At 37.0% G+C, this 16,814-nt stretch overlaps 1 protein-coding gene across 2 annotated transcripts in view; it reads right to left on the minus strand.

The window, feature by feature from the left end:
* The window catches only part of LOC306868710 (protein sidekick-1-like), a 377,664-nt gene that overhangs the window by 176,890 nt on the left and 183,960 nt on the right, over positions 1–16,814 (minus strand). The window lies entirely within an intron of this gene.

Below are 16,814 nucleotides of genomic sequence, written 5' to 3' on the forward strand. Positions count from 1 at the left end.
CTGTATCCTGCAGCTTCTAAAGCCGGGCACACTGTGCGATTTTTAATAATCTTTTGCGATTGCTGCTTGTCACACTGTACGAACATGATCCCCATGTCAGACTGTAGGATCTCAGTTGTCTTAATGTCAGACTGTACGACAGTCAGTCAAGACGCGATAAAAACGGACGTACTCAAGAAGACTTGTCCGGAGTTTTACGTCATCAATACGTGACCCGCGTTCTCTCGCTATAATGGTAGCTAGCAAACAACAGCAACGTGTAGCGTTAGTTTTATTGCATGTCTTGATGTTAAAAAAAAAAAAAAAAAAACGAAAAAGACGACGTGTGTGGAGCAAGTCATGGCTGGGCAAAAGAGGACTTTATGGACTTCCAGTTCTACAGAGCGAACTTGAGGTAATTTTGTTATTCGAGTTTAAACATCCTGCCCCTTAATAAATAAACTTTAAGTAAACTTTACCTTGTACATGTATTGTTTTTACAAATAATGAATGGTTTGAAGTTGTCGCGCTAATTGCGTCATCAAGTTCAGTGCTCCTATTGGTTCTTGGTTTGATGGTCGTCGTAGGAGATGTCACACTGCAGGAAACTTGAGGAAAGTGTCTGAAATCTTCTGACACTGCCAGAATTTAATCGGAGGAAAAAATTTATCGCAACGGCCATTAATCGGCTGTCGGTGAACATGTCAAACCAGCGATCTAGACAACCAATTTTAGCCTAGGATTATAGGAATCTTTTAGGATGTTAGGATTTTCAAAATTTGTCTCAGATGAACAAATCGTGGCCAAAATCGCACAGTGTGAGCCGGGCTTTAAGCAACAAAGCCCATGTAAATGCCTCCTGTACAGTCACTTATGCATCTTTCTTTCCATTTTGTAGGGCCTGTAGAAGCTGCACAGCACCATTACAACTACAATCACTGAAAAATAAGCTTAAATAGCGCTGGAGGAAAAAACTATCGGGAAAAGTTTACAAGTTTACTGGGAAGGCAGCTATAAAAGCTTCTTTATAGCTGTAAGGAAAGGGACGGGCCCGTCTTCTACCTTAGACAGTAGACACAGAGTATTACTGTCAATCAAACTAAATGAACCAAAAAAAGTCCTAGTGAATGCGAAAAGTATACATCTGATTATGCTTTCTTTCCTCAGCCACATTTTAGGGCATCTTTGCGACACGGTGGACAGACTGTGATCCGGACAGCCGTGACTTTGGGTCCTGAGACTGTCAGCTAGCTTTGGGATGCAGACAGAGTGACAGTAGTACAAAGGCAGGGAGGCATCTTTGTTGTGTCAGAGTTCGCAACAACACTGTGACTAAATAATGAGACGAGACGTGCTTCATCAGAAATGTGAAGGCTGTGTTGTTGTGAGACTTTGCACCAGAAGAAAAGATAGTATGCACTATTCTCTTTGATGAACAAGGTTTTGGAGTGCTTGCCCTCTGGACTCCTGATGTCACTTTTGCTTTCTGTGGGTGATATATGTGGATCCCAGCAGCCTGAATGTCAACCAGATCTCTCGCAATGTTTTTTAAAGTCTTCTACAAGTTCTGAAGCAGGAGGCTAGAAAGAAACCAGTACAATGACAATTTTAATGCTGTAATACACTGTAAGATGAAGCACACTTCACCACTGTGAGTATACTACAACAAGATGAGTAGTCTTCCAGCCTGACACATCAGAGAAATGGAGAAATTTAAATATTCATTTGAAAATTTTGTTTATATATTAATAATTGCACTGGACAATTTTTTTTTTTTACAGTGTATAGATGTAAAAGAGTTCATAGATAAATATTAATAAATAAAAAATGAATGAAATATAATTGTCTGACTTTTTACTTTAGTGGAAGTGTTTAGCCTAATAAATGCAAGTTTCTTTGTTTTAATTTAATTAATTGAATAATTGCTCTAAATACTTGAAGCACTAACTTATTTACTTAATTGAGAAATACACAAAGACTACATGACATTGATTGATTTAACTCATTTTATTGATTTATAATATATTAACTTAAAATTATAAATACAGTATATAATATGCAAGATATAATAATATTTTATTATTTAAAAGCTACTTACCCCCTCAAAAATACTAATTAAGGACAGATTAATCAAGAAATTTTAGTTACATTTTAAATAAATATTTAAGAATTTCTACATCAATATTGATTGATTTTGATCTACAAAACAAGAAAACAGGTGATTTGCTATATGTATAATTTTAAAGCCTAATTTCCTTGGAGTCACCCGATGCAAATTGTCCTCATTAAGGAAATTAATGAGGTTGCTAGGCAACCAGATTTGCTGGCAGGTCTCAAGCATCTCCTTAAGTAACCCAGCAGCCTCTGTAGGTTGCAAAGCAGCGCACCCGTCTGCTCTGGGGCTTCAAGTGCTAGCTGACATTTCAAAGACTTTCAGCGTAATTCATTATGGACGACTTCCAAGCCCTGATTAAAATGATTTGCTCGATAATAATTTAACCTACTGATTTTCCATCTGTGAGACCTGACAAGGCTTTGGAAAAGAATTTATATGGAAAAATAATAATAAACAGAACAGGAACTCTGAAACCCAAAATGTAAAAAAAAAAATATATATTTTTTTTACACACACATACATATACACATATATATATATATATATATATAGATAGATAAATATAAAACTCAGTCTTGAAGTATTCCCCTTTTCCCTCTTAAATTAAATTGGAAAATAATTTCTTTAAACAACCTGACTTTGCAGAATGGAGTTACACAGACCATGGCACTTAATTAGGTTCTTGGTATCATGAGTAATGATAGATAATATAAATGGTCTGCTCTTGGGGAGAAGAGAATTCATTTTTATGAATGTTAATGAACTTGTGAAATGTGTTTTCAACACTTCAACATTGTACTGTGCTGGTGATTCTGGATGTTATTCGACTGTGATTCGACTGATGATTAAAAAAATACAGCTCTGTCAGATAAATGTGCTCTTAAAAGGATGTTCATATGGGAAAATAATAATAATAAAACACCACACTATACTCCATCTGAAAAAACTTCAGTTCAGAATTTGGCTGTTGAAGCAACAAACTGTAAAATATGAAACCTGATCTTGTTTACACTAAAACAAACCCAGCCTAGTGCAATGACCTGAAATAACTTGATACTCTGTCACTCTGAGCAAAGTCACTTCATGAAGGCTTCCCATCATTGGTAGAATCTGTCTGGAAATCACTTGAATATGTCCTTATTTCTTAACTGTATTCCCCTTGTTTCAAAAAGAGGAATAATCCACTCCAAATAAGAGAATCAGAGCAGCTCTTTCGCTCAAAGAATAGAGTAGATCTCTCCAAAGCCACACAGTCACGCTCATCAGCACAAACACCCTCTTTACTTTGAGTAATTACCATTTCTCTGCAATAATTATAGCACCTCAACTCAACCACCCCTCAAAGACTTTCCTTAATGTACGGGAAGCCAAAAGGCCATTCTTCTAAAGAGCCTCTCTGGCTACTCTAGTCTTTTTCTACGCAGCCCATTAGTCTCTATTAATATACGACAGTCAAATAGTTTTTGTGGAAAGCTGGAAAACTTCAAACCTCTGACGGCCAACGAAACATGATAAATTTGTATTGGAAGCAGATGTGCTGGTGTGGTTGATCTATATGGGTTTTTTAATGATGCCAATACCAATATCTAGAGAACAGGGTGGGCCTTGGGTGGTACAGTGCAGATGTATAAGATGTATACAACTTGCTGCAATGCATTGAACTGTTATTTTAGACAATATGTACTCAGAATTCACAGGAAAAAAAAGCAAGAGCATATACAGTATATTAGGTGGATATACAGATTCTTCAGAGTTGAACAGTATAATTGGAAAAATACTATGTTATTTTAAGTCTAGCTAATGTTTATAAATGGCAGGTCAGAAGTTATTAGCTATTGCCATCTGATTGTCTATAGTTAGTGCAACACATTGTCACTGCCACCCTTCTTTCATAAGACAAAAAAATTATTTTGTGTTACAGATTTCATTTTCATCATTGCAAGCAGCCTAGTAAAACGTGTGTGACACTATGACTTATCTTGAACTGAGAAGGAATGAAAACAATACAGTTTTGTCAGAATAGATAGCTGAAATGTGCTCAAAATGTTCGACAGCTTAATCACTCATAGGGCCTGTACATTTTATAAATAAATGTATAGTCAAGTCAGTTGCTAAAAATGCATTTAACAGTATTTTTGGTTTAAAAATGGCTTTTTTGTACTTTTACTGTTCATTAATTAAATCCCATTCCTGCACCGTTTAAATTTCTGTATGTCAATAATAACATTTTCAAACATATGATCATTTTAAGCACCGTACTGGCACAAATTCACAGCCAATTTTGTAAAATAAAAAATAAAAAAAATAATAAAAAAAGATAAACTGAATAAGCTATGTTAACTATTGTAAAATAAACATCAAATTAATTATTTGATATTTTATGTGAAACTTACACACTGCAATTTTATGCTTAACCTACACACTGCACCCCCCCCCCCCCCCCCCAATGTATTTGGAAGTATTTTAAAGATAAATGTAAATGTAAGTAAATAAGTAAAAATATTGCCTTAAATAACATTGTCTTCGTTATTGCCAAATGTTAAAGTATAGAACATTTACACTTTCAGAGTAAAAAATGCATTTCACAAAAATAAGTGTCTATAAGTATAATAAAAATTATGTAAAATAAAACAAATTGCATTAGCATTGACCACTGAAAACACCACACCAGTTGTCTGGTGTACTGTCTGGCATACACCACCCTACCCAGCTCAGGAATTCAAAGCTAAGGGGTTTTTATTTGTTTGTTTTTTGCTGCATGGGGTGAACTGGCCTGGTTTTAGGGCCATGCTGGGATCAGGTCACAGACAAGCCTGGGATTACTTTTACGTGGCGGTACCCTGCAAATTCACTATAACAACCTGGTGCAGGTCCCATTGAAACCCATTAAAATTGCAATAGGATGGCCTGCGGTATAAGTGGCCAAGCTCAACTGCTTTTCTGTTGCTGATGAGAGAGCATGTTTCTGGACAGGAGTGTTAATGCAAAACATTTTTAAAACAGCTGCAAAGAGAAAACAACAACTATTTTTATATTATTTATTTATGTATTAGAAAAATGGACCACTACACACTAACAAATCCATTTTTAAAGTTACAATCCTGCTGATGAGTCACATCCACATCCATAAAAACCACACGAGTAACAAAGGGGTAGGGATCCACAACGGTCTCATCGAAAACATGCCAACAGTTTCTAACAGCAAATCACCTCTTCTTTGACATGAAAAGTGAAACATAAGACACCCTGGTCAAATTTTGACAAGATTGTTTCTGTAAAACATTCCCACCAAAGAAAAGAAAATTCCATTGGAAATTCAATCCTTTTATAGAAGCAAAGTCTTGAAAAAAAACAAACAAACAGGTTTTATTTGATGGTGTATGTTGCTTTTCTTAAATAAATAAGACAGAGAAAACTAGGATATATAGGGTGGTTGACAGTTTATTGAAAGATCTAAAGTTTATTGACAGTTTATTGAAAGATCTTTTTTCATTTGTGATTCAATTTGCATTATAGAAAGCACATTATAAAAGGTGCCACATGTCTTACATTTCAAAAGTTCATTCTTGATTTTTACGACTCTGGGACCAAACAGTAGAGTGACATGTAAAATATGCTTCTGATGTCATGCTTGTAATCATATTTTTGAAGCAATATCATCATTTAAAAGTGCTTGTTTAGCCAACAGCAAATGATGAATGACTTTCACAAATAGACATGTAAAATTCAATTTGCAGTTGTCAAAAAATCTGATGTGGAATTTTTCAAAAGACACAATCTCATTACAGAAGAGACAAAGTGTCTTTGCTTGGGGATTTGACGCGGCACAATGCAGAAAAAAGTTTACGGAGGCTGCGCTGTTCATGCGTGTCCAGTCTGAATATCTTTACATGACAACTAAAATGTAACTATCAACCACGTTCACGGCGAAGCCGCTGGGAATGACGCAGAAGGCTTCTCTCACACAGTTATAGACGGTTGAATTGTTGTATTCGAGGTGGGGTTTCCACGCAACACAGGTCTGCCTGTCTAGAGACGCCAAGCAATTCATGGAAGAGGCTTGAAAAAAAAGGCACTCCCCTGTCAATGCAGTGCTTCAGCAAGGCTGAAATTGTATAAGAAGGGCTCCCGTGCTTGGCATGCAGTGTGTTATATCGTGTAAACGCGAGCGTGCATACAAAAACATGAGAAACACAACCCAATCAGCTCTGTCTAATAACCACTGAGAGCTGAGGCACTGTTGATTAATAGCATTAGTCAAGGCAAAAGCATGTAGAGTATTAACTGTAAATTGGCCTTTGGAGGCAAGGAGGCCTTGGAGGAAACCATTCATTCATTTACATATTAATTCATTTTACATGAATTTATTTACTTTATTTTAATATGAAGACTCAAGGCCATCTAAAGCAGGCATGGGTAACTCTGGTCCTGGAAGGCCACTGTCTTGCAGAGTTTGTCCATTCTTAATGAAACACGGCTGAAAAATATAATAAAATAACCTATAATCTTCCAGATTGCTTGAAAATTACAGGCAGCAACCCTCTACCCACAAACTGGCAATAGAATTGCCTTTGGCTAGTAAATATTTTAGATTACTTGCCAGACTATATGTAAACTAAAATGGCACAGATTTTTCAAAGGTACATTTATATGTGATATGATTTCAAACAGCAAACAGCATAACAGCAAAACTTTTAATAAAATATCAGTATTTTTTTATGACAGAATTTTAGTAAGTAGAACTTGTAACAACCATGTAGAAATCAAAATGAATGCATATGTGTCATATTAAATAGAACTAGAATTATGGACTAGTAGTGAATGAGACATTTGTCATTCAGTGTTTCTGTAAATAAATAAACATTAATACTGATAAAATAACACTACAACTAATACTGCTATTGTACTGAAAAAAATGTTTAGGTTTAAAAAAAATTCACACAAAAATGTCTTGTAAATTTGTACAATTAATTACAAGAAAAACACTGAATTAAAAATTTAATTTTAGAGTTGAAAGACTGAAATAATATTTTGTCAATCATGCATCCTTGGCTTCAACGTCAAAATAAATAAAAATAAAAATTTACAGTGTAAACACCCACTGTTCCAGGAGTGGCTTTTGCCACTCAATAATTACAAACCTTTTTTTTGAAGTTTTTTTGAAGAAAACCAAAAAGAAAGAATACCATTTGCATGTAACATCAATGTCAATTCTGCATGGTAACACAGAAAGTGGAACTTTTAAACGGTCAATCAAAGTGTTCAAGTGTAGGTGAGTGAAAATATATCAGTGTTAAACTTATTTTAGTCTGTAACTCAGAACACTGGCAAGGGAAATCTAACAATGTATTGGCCAATGGCTAAAGATAGACATTATTTAATTGCCTAGCATGAAATTTAGTCACATATCTGAGTGATTTACTCAAGTGTTGAGAATTGAGCAGGTGTATCTGATTAGACACAATCCCACTTCTAACCTAAGCTTGTTAGGTTTCAAAAGATAAACATACTGTATATATTGTTAGATATATTGTTCCAAATTAAATCAAAAGTAAACGTTAATGGATCAGATTCATAGGCAGTATAAAGAACTACACATGTAGATACTTTGCAAAACCTGTTTGAACTTGAGGTGAACTGAATTATAAAATAATATAATATAGCATATATGATTTAAAATATTGCATTTTTCTTATGCAATTTTTTTTGAACCAGTCTTTCATAGTGTTTTGAATATCATATGCGAAAAAGAAAATGCATTATTATTTAAGCTTCCCATAAAGCATGCAGGCCAATAAATGTTTGCTTACAAATAAATTAAAATAAAACAAATAAAATAAAATAAAATAAAAATGATTTCCCTTGACTTTTCCAGGTAATTTCATTTTTAAGATTCCAAGTATTTCTTGACCATCAAAACCCAGTAAATCATACCACTTTCACAATCTGATAAAAATGCAAGACACTATTGGCTTTTCCACTGCGTGGTACAGAACGGCACGACACGGCTTAGTTCGGCTCGTTTTGTGTTTCCACAGCAGTTTAGTACCGCTTTAGAGTGGGCAGGATTATTCACGTGTCGTTGTAGTTGCGCCGCCTCTACTGCCATGACTCCTGAAAAGCTTTTTAATTCTGCTCGCTCCACCATGCTCTTGCTGGATCCGCTCCTTGGCTATCAATGAGAGGAACATTTGTTCTTCCTCAACAGACAACGAAACAGCCATTTTTTGGTTGTTTAAAAAAGGTGCGCTCATTCAAAACAGTTGCGTTCGATCCTTCGCTGGCTGTGCTGATTTAAATCTAGCGAGTCTGTTGTGTCTCGTGCGGAAAGTTCAATGACGCAGGCAGTGACGATTTTCTCCGGCCAATCAGTGATCAGCAGAGTTTAAACGTCATGTTTTGGTAACGGTACAGCTCGCTTGGAACCTCGGCCGAGGTGGTACTAAAAAAAGTACCAGGTAGTACTGTTCCCAGTGGAAAACCCACCGAAAGTGAGCCGAACTGAACCGTGCCGTACTATGCAGTGGAAAAGCGCCATATTCCAGCTGACTATGAAGCTTTTGCCACGAGGAACATAAGAGGAAGAGACATGGACATTTGCCTGCTCTCTCTGCCACCAGCACTATTAAGAAGTTTATGCTTCAGTAAGCCAAGCTGTGTGCTCCAATAAGGCTAGCATTCGCTGCAGCTGAGATGCTGATGGTATCTATTTGAAGCCTCACCAGTGACTAGAACTCACAACAAGCTTATAGGGAGAAACGAACTGTGTGGGACTTTAAAAGAGAGATAAGGATTTCACTTTGCAATCTAGCTATGGGCAAAAAGCCCAGAAAACAGCACGGTTTGATTGCAAAGAAATATGCCAGACCCCTGGACTCTAATGTTATCAACCCCATCTGTCAATATCAGCCAGAGGAAGAAAGAAAAAAAAAAAAAAAAGCATGGACAAGACTTCTATTGACTGGTTAAGAATGTGGATTAAACAGATCATAGAGGCTGGATTATGAGCTCTGTCCAGGGATCTGATGGCAGCAGGTTTTCAAGCGGTGCTGCTGGAAAATGGACTGACGTAAGGGAAATGGTGACCTTTGTGTGGGGCCCGGCCAAGTCACGGCACTGCAGCCCATATCAGCGTGGTCAATGGGGCAGCCGTCCAGCATCTGATGTCGAGCGCATTACCAGCCAAAATATGCATGGAGCATTCAGGGGGCATTAACAGCTGACACCGGAGCCGGACAGTGAACAGCGTGGTCTCCAAACATAAGGCCCATACTGTGGCTGATCTGAATCAGAAAGCCTGTGCTTCTAGTCTTGCTGAAAACACAGCGTTTAAAGTGTATTGGATGCTGGTGCCCCCGCTATATGTCAAAAAGCATGTGGACTCCTGAAAACACAACCACTTGGTCATGATTATATGTGATTACATGTTATATGCTGATACATGTTTAAATTAATGTATAGAAATTTTGCATTCTCATCAGCTAAAATTAGAGATGCACAATTAATCAAAATCAAATCGAAATTAAGAATAAATCGGTTGGTTTAGTGCGATTATGAAATTGCGAAAGGAGTTATGCGCAGTTCGTCAGTGAAGTACAGCTCTGTGATCAGTAGTAAATGCTTAAGTAGTAAATGATTGAGTTGCTTATAACATGCATTTGAAAAAGCAACATGCGTCAAACATCTTTCCATACATGCGAAGCATTTATGAACCTCTTGTACAAAAGACACCACTTAGTAACATGTTTTTACCCCAAACTCACCGCATAACATCAGTCGAGTGTTTGAAATAAAATCCTTCTGTGAGATGTTGTGGCTTCTTACACAGAATAAGGTACACAACATATTATTTCATAGTATTCTACGCAGTGATAAAGGCTATGCCAATTAACATTGCATTATGAATATACTTTATTAAAAAGATAATACATGAGAAGGCTTGAAGAACTCAGATAAACCATATATTTGCATTGAATATGATTGTTTGTTCGTTTGTGTTTAACACCATTCCAACTTTTGTGGCTATTTTCATATTTTCATCAATGAAAGCAGTTCAATCTTCTGTTTATTCAGCTACCACAGCCTTTGCTGTATTGCGATTCCAGTTTAATTTCAATTAAATGTGCAGCTCTGCAAGACCACATTCAGTAAACCGCTTCTTTATGGACCTCTCCTTTATATTTTATACTCACATGGTCAACAAGCTTCACTGGAAAGATCATTTTCACAAGCATATACCAACTTGGAAATGGTCAAAGATGGTCTTTTCAGCAATCTCTTCGACATTATAGGCATGATAGGCATCTCACTTGGATGCTTACCAAGCTACTAGGCCAGTTGTTATTTTCTTAAACAATCACAGTCTTCGCTATTTGTCTGACACCCTGGAATAAACACCGACTATTCAAGGAAAGCAATTACCATCGGGTCATTATCTATTGAAGCATTGCCTCTTCAATGCCCATGTCTGCTCGCTCCACTTTAAACATTCATGTTGTTTCCCACAACTCCTCTCGAAGACAAAAACAAGAGAACTTCAGCGGCCGACAATCGCTCTTTAGAAGACGAACGGTAATTATAAGTAATTATCGGTGTCTTCAATTAAGTGAATAAAGTATGGAATTTAATCTGGCTGTTTAATTGGTATAATTTACTCAAGAGGTGCCAGTGATTCCTCTTGAGCATTTCTGACTGATCCGAGGAGGAAGAAGAAACGGAAAAACTGTCGTAAAAACAGACCTCGCAACTTCCAAGCCTCACATATGAAACAAACGTGCCTTTGCCAAAACATGCCACCCATCAGCCATTATTGAGAGGAGAAAGGCTGGATGGGTGATGGAGGTGAAAGCTCGCTGAGGAGCGTCTCCGATGCTGCTTTAATGTGATCCCCGTTGCATCTCCTCCCCATCTGTAATTAATTCTCAATTAAAGTCAGCAGCCCGCAGCCCTGATACAGAGAACGGGAAGGAGGGAGGCCTTTGGAGTCTCATTAGTAGATTTACATCGATCAGATACATCTGTTCAATAACAAAGAAGGAAGACGTTCTCAAGTCTATTTTTCACCTTGCAGAGGAGGCGAGATAAACGCTCGCTAGCCAATGTCGAAAAAGACGTTGGGATGGGAAAGAAAGAACCGGAGCAGATGGGCAGAAGTGCCATATAATGCAGATGAATGAATGCGTTTGGAAGCTGGTAGGATGATTAAAAGAGGTTTAGAATGTCACCTTAAGGTGAAAAGCTGTACACGTGCGTTTCTCCTGAATTACAACGAGCCTGTCTGTTTATGATTGGTGTTCTTCTTGGTCTTGTTTTGTTCACCGTGGCACAGACTCTCTCTCTCTCTGGCATAGTTGCAGATAACCTTTTGTTTCTACGACATAATTTGTCATAAAAAAAACTTATTTTGAACCAGGAAGGTTATAACTCACTGGTCTATGATGCAAAGACACAGAAAAATGGAACATTAATATATCTGGGCAAAAGCTGCTTGAGTAACAAAAGAAAGCACTGTGGCAATAGAAAACTAAATGAAAATGCAGGTGAAATAAACCTAAGGCTTTTTCTTAACAGCATAATATGTGGGTAAATCATAATTTATTGTCCCTAAGTAGCCTCTAAAGCTGACATTACAGCATACACAATAGGAAAAGACAAATATTATGTTTTAGATGATTAATAATTTGATTTATGTTTTCATATTAACTAAAATTAAGAGTTGTTTTATTTATTTTAATATTAAGTCAATTAAATTATGATTTATTGTAATATATTTCCAATAACAATGTTCATTGTCTTTTTGCAGTGAAACCCTGAAGGCAAACTTCATACAGAAGATCAGTATTTAAAGTGTCTGTCTCTCAGTTTTTGAGGCACACATTCAAGACCCAATCAGATCAAATAAATCATTCTAGACAACAAAATCTAGTCAAAGCAGAAAATGCATACATCATGAGCTTCAAGCGTATTAGATGATTCAAGTCTGTATATTTTTCAGCTTCTGTATTCTTCAGTCCCATATTTCAAAAGTACCATATCACCAAAAATTGCAATACCTCTGCAAATTTCCTCACCCTAATTTAATTTAATCCTCCATACAGGCAAGTGCTCAGCAAACATGACCTAGTTTCACTCACCAGAGAGAAACTTCCCTTCAGCCTTCTCAAAAAGACTTTATTTACAATTTCTAAATGTCCCCCCACACAAAAAAAGAAGTAAACGTAGAATTGAGTTCAGAAGAGACGCTCGTCTAAACTGAAAAATACATTGCTTTGTCTTGCCAAGTGCATTATTGGACAACACCTTCTTTTGTGGAACTTGGGCAACATGAGTGTTAATTAGATCTGTCCCAAAAAAAAGCTATTTAGCCTGCACCAACATGAAAAACAGTGTTTACTGAAATCATTGTAATCTTTGCACATTACCATCACCAAACATGTAATTAAAGGTTTGGAGTGTGAACTGTTTTTTCCCTTGCGACTCACAGAAGTGAGCGCTTATCACACCAATGGCACATTTAGAAAAGCTGCAGACAGTATTCCCTGACCGCATCACCGCTAAGATGCTAACTTCACTGTGCTAGTACACTTAAAGTAGCAAGAGCAGAGAAACTGATAATGGGTGTACTCTGCCAGGCTTGTCTTGCCAACAAAAACCGTTGCGGTGCTACTTAATTTTATACCAAGTCGTTTGATGCACAAAGTCAACAGGAGGTGGGAATGTGGTTTTCTTCCGAAGCATTGCACAACAACCAGTCAATGACACCGACAGATGCTTGTTCCCTGTTAGCGGCACAAAACGCACAGCGAGAGAGTGGCAACCTTGAGCAAATGTACAGGATTAAAAAGAATTACACCGCTCTTAGTAAAAGCAACTCGCTAATTGCGACGCGCATGTAACATATTGCTATGTTTGTAGTGCACGCTTAACTCAAATGAACCCGAGTGCAATAGTCGCTTAACCGCTTATAAAGTAGATTAAAGTCCCTGACTTATGAGGTCATTAAGTCAGAACACTGAACATTTAAATGAAATGTAGCAAAATGTTTGTACTGCTAAAACGTACGTGTTTAACTCACTTCTTTTATCGCAGTTAGTGTCAAGGTGCATTAGCCAAGCCCATGCTAACTAATCGATAGATAGATAGATAGATAGATAGATAGATAGATAGATAGATAGATAGATAGATAGATAGATAGATAGATAGACAGATAGATAGATAGATAGATAGATAGATAGATAGATAGATAGATAGATAGATAGATAGATAGATAGATAGATAGATAGATAGATAGATAGATAGACAAGTAATCCACACGACTCCAGTATATCAATTAACGTCTTGTGAAGCGAAAAGCTGCATGTTTGTGAGAAACAAATTCATCATGAAGAATTGCTTCCAGCTAAAATGCAAATCCTCTAAGCATAATATTTATTTCTCTAGTGCAAATCTCATCTGAATCTGGAGAAAAATATGCACTGATCAAGCACCGTTTACAAGCGAAAATGGTCCAAAACAGTTCTACAAGTGATGTAATGCTAAATTTCTCCAAATCTGTTCAGATGAAGAAACAACCTCATCTACATCTTGGATGGCCGAAGGGTGAGACAATTTTTTAGCAAATTTTCATTTTGGAGTGAACTAAAAAGGGGAAAAAAGGTAAAATTTCATTTAATTACAATAATAATAACAATGATATTTAATAATGATAATTTAAATAATTCAGTCATCCAGTCATCAGTCCCCCCCCCCATTTTTATCATAATCTCGATATGATATATTATCGTCCGGCGCTAATTCAGGCTATTTATAGAACGTGCTTGGCAGGCGACTCAGAGACTCCATGCGGGCTACCAGGTGCCCGCGGGCACCACGTTGCTGACCCCTGGCGTAGAGCGTTTCACTCTGAAATATACAGGGAAGACTAATTAAAAGCTCAAAGCTCAGAGCTCAAGACAGCACGGCTTGCCTGTAGCCATCGAGCGGCAGTATTCAGGTGCACGAGCCGCGAGTCTTGATCTATCTAGCAGCTTTGGACACCGCAGGATACGGCTTCTTTTCCTGCTCCGGCAGAACCGCCGCGGTGCGACAGATGGACAGACACAACAACCCTGTGTGTCAAAACCCGCTGTAACATTCACTCTAATTCAATTATAAAATTGATTGCCGGGAAGTCGGCTTCCAGCTAATAAACGCCTTGGTAAGCATGTTAAGACTTAAAAGCCTTCCAATGCAAAGCTAAACAAGTATTTCCAGCGGTCTGGAGTGAAAAACTGGAACCAATTATCAGCAATTAAAAGTTTTTTTTTTGTACTTTGCTTCTCATCCGATCTAGCAAACAGGCCCAGATTTGCCATTTAAACGTGTTAAAAGTTCACTGTGTTTATGTAATCGCTATTGACCTTTAATTATATTTACCTTAAAAAGCGCTTTGCAATTGCATAAATTAGATATTTATGAGTCGAAACGTATGCATTATTCACTGGTCTATTTGCATGACAAATGGATCTGGGAATTAATTGCAATACTTAATAGTTAATGCAGAATCAGGTACGGCCGGGCCATTGGTTTCCCAAAATATCCCATTCTTCAAAATTAAAGATGGTGTTTTTTTTCTCCTATAAATTTAGAGAGGTGAATAGGTTGTTTTTAATGTTGTGAATGGTAATGGACTCCTTGTTAAAAGGCTGAAAGGCCATCACAAAGCACATACACCAAATGGCTGCACTGTCAAGATACATGGACGCTCTCTATTTTCCAGAAGTGAATTATGCTTTCAACAGGTAACTAATTTCAGTTGGTGAAAAGTCAGCTCTTCATAATACATTGACATTTCCACACTCGTCTTTAGGACTAAATTAATCCGCCTCAACACAATGAACTCGGGGCCACTGTCTGCGGCTGCACACCGCCGAACACACCGTCCCTGCGACACATTGGAGTGTTTCAATATGTCACACATGAAATCTTGAGCTTGATCTTCCTTTTCAGAACAGATTGCTTTCTGTTTACCCACACACTTCTGTCTCTGCGATGACGGGCGCGTGCGTCTTCTGACATGAAATGTGGGCTGAGCGAGAGTGCGCCACATAAAAGGATTGACTGACAGAGCTGGTCGCTCGGTGAAAAGCAGGATAAGGGATAAACATGCTGAAGATAGATATCTTCCTTTTCATTTTTTCCAGCAAACACAGAACGTCTCTTTCGTTCACACGTCTAGCCAGTCTAGTCCAGTTTTTCCTCTGCTGAATGCGGGTAGTGAACTAGGCATAATCTGTAGTGATTTATGAGATGCTTTTTGAAGCATTTCAACTACTGCTAAAAGCACTAGTCGGACTGATTTTTATTATGAGGAACATTATACTTTTTTCTTTTTGCTATATATAAATGTGCATCAAAAATGTATTTATAATTTATATATGTAAATATAATTTTATGAGGATAAACAAAGATAACACTTCATTTAAATTGTAATAATATTTCACAATATTACTTTACAATGTATATATGGCAAATTAAACAATTATCCTGTGAAGCCTATAAAATCTAAAGTGTGTTTTTATATACAATGTTTTTAGAGAGTATAATTTCCAAATGTCCAGAGGGCAAAAATATGACAATTTACTAGGCTCCTCCATAATAAAACATAGCCTATGCATTTGGATTGACTTTTGGGCCAATTACTCTATGCAAACTCAGAGATGACAAATCGATCAGGAATAAAATTACCACATGACCACAGTGTTTGTCAAAAAGCATTTAGGTAATTCATCCAGGAATTTCTCCTGGGTGGTAAGAGAAAAAAAATGCAATAAAATTACCTATTAATGCTGAAATTGCATCATGTCAACATGTAAAACAATTACAGTCCAAATTGGGCTATAGAGAGTCATTCCTGTTACAATGGCAAGCTCCAGCCTTCGCTATATAAATGTGTCATGGGATCATGAGACAATTCTTTCCATATTTCAGTCCAATCAATCATGAAAATTTAATTTCTCTGCATTCTCAGGATTCCGGTCAATTTAGCAATTGCTCAATAACGCACCTTAGTGGTGGCATTTCTTCTTTATTTTAATGTGTAATCCGACAACTTCTCTGGAATAGCCTGCGAAAAGGCAATTTATCTATCATCCGTGTTTCAGTTCGATATCGGTCCTGATTAATGTGTAATTGGAGTCAATGATAATGCTTTAGCAACATTTAATCACACTTCAGGTCCAACAGAGCTGCCAGTAAGCAGACAAACACAAATTGCTCTCAAATACGCAAACCCTTTCTGCTGTGAGCAGTCCAAACTTTCCTTTATTGGTGGCTAACAAGCTTCCTATCGGGCGTGAGGGAGGCCGTACACGAGATCAGGACAGGCCCTTCATTCACATTTTCATTACTCTTTTTCTTATCTGCTGCTTGCATCTCTAATAATAATAATAATAATAATAATAATAATAGCTTTTATTTATAGGCACCTTTCAACACACTCAAGGACACCGTACAGTAAAATACAAAACATAAAACACAAGCATTATAACATTTAACACATTAAACAAGCAAATCATTAAAAGCTATAACAAATATGTTTTTATCTGAACTTTAAAATGGGAAATTGAGTCCAGCTGGCGAATGTGCAAAGGTGAAGAGTTCCATGACTTCGGCGCTGCACAACTAAAAGCCCTACCACCAAAGGAACTGATGGTTCCTCTTGTTTACTAAAAATAGCACA

This window comes from Barbus barbus (assembly GCF_936440315.1).
Source record: "Barbus barbus genome assembly, chromosome: 4".
Taxonomy (NCBI): domain Eukaryota; kingdom Metazoa; phylum Chordata; class Actinopteri; order Cypriniformes; family Cyprinidae; genus Barbus; species Barbus barbus.